Source organism: Amblyraja radiata, unplaced genomic scaffold (genome assembly GCF_010909765.2).
Source record: "Amblyraja radiata isolate CabotCenter1 unplaced genomic scaffold, sAmbRad1.1.pri scaffold_389_ctg1, whole genome shotgun sequence".
Taxonomy (NCBI): domain Eukaryota; kingdom Metazoa; phylum Chordata; class Chondrichthyes; order Rajiformes; family Rajidae; genus Amblyraja; species Amblyraja radiata.
The window spans coordinates 106,984-108,245 of NW_022630516.1; the positions used below are offsets into that span (position 1 = coordinate 106,984).

The window sequence follows — 1,262 nt, forward strand, 5'->3', positions numbered from 1 at the left end:
GTTAAGTGGCTGTTACCGTTTGTTCAGCCCGTCCTAAGTTTCCACACAATTAGTATGTCATCCAAAGAAACCATTACCAGTGTGTGGCTGGTTGTCATATTTTGTAAATAACCTAGGTGCTAATGTAAACACATTAGGTAGTGCTCTATACTGCTAGAGTTGAGCCATCCAATTAGATAAAAATAACGTCCGTGGTCACCTGTTATGGGTACTGACATTGTAAGCATCATTTGAATCAATGTTTGCCATTTTCGTTCTTAAAACGAATATACTTAACAATAGAAAAGGTTTCTGTTCTTAAAACGAATATATCGTTTTATTTATTTTTCACTTTAAAAAATAAATAAATATATATATATATATTTTTTTAAATTTTATAATATATGGTCCCTAGATAAGGGACATATCAGATATTATACTGATAAGAACAGATATTATACTTGATCTTAGCCAAAAAGCCGAGAACTGATCTATGTTTGATGCATCAAGCGCCATATCCTATTTTATTAGGAAGGGAATGCGTAGATAATAATTCTTCCCTTGCAATGCAGCTAAAACCGCATCTGTTGCTGATGTCCAGTGTCTCTCGTAGTATTTCCCTCTCGATATATCGGCTGGACTAGAAGATTATGTGTTGAAAATTCTATTGTGTATCCCCGGATACTGTTTAAGATATGAATGTCAAAAAGTTATTTATTCGATGTCTTTTCGCACCAACCTCCTTGCTTTCTTCTGATTTTACTGTTTTCTTCTGGATCCCCGAGGCCGTGTGTTGTGGGTGTACACATCTCCCAGCATAGGGGCGATACCTTTGAGGATGATGTTTGGACGTTTTAGATGAGCTCCAGTTTGGCTTCATTGTCCAACTCCTTGACCTTCTAGATAGGTCACCCCCAAATAAAAAGAGTTTGCTAGGAGGTTTCGGGTTTACACAGGCCCGCGTCAATCTCGGTTGGATGTAACCCGATGCATAAATTGATTAGTTTAGTACATTCAGGGATTTACAATCCCCGGTGGCAAGTGACAGCTATGGTGTCAGCTAATGTTTGCCCCTGCAGTAGATAGAAAACATATGGTCTATGCTGGCTTCTAACCTGGTTTGTAGATCTTTCCCAGTTAGCTTTACTCACAGCTGTACTGTTGTTCCCCCTGAAACATAGACAGACATTCCCGTGTGACTTCCCAGATGGGAATGGAATTTGTCAGTACATTTTTGGACTGCTAAATCCTTCAGTCACAACATAGCGAGGGACTCAAATAGA

General features: G+C 38.7%; 1 pseudogene; it reads right to left on the reverse strand.

The window, feature by feature from the left end:
• Window positions 1-361: 361 nt before the first annotated feature.
• On the reverse strand, window positions 362-470 carry LOC116969893 (annotated as a pseudogene).
• Between the last annotated feature and the right edge of the window lie 792 nt (window positions 471-1,262).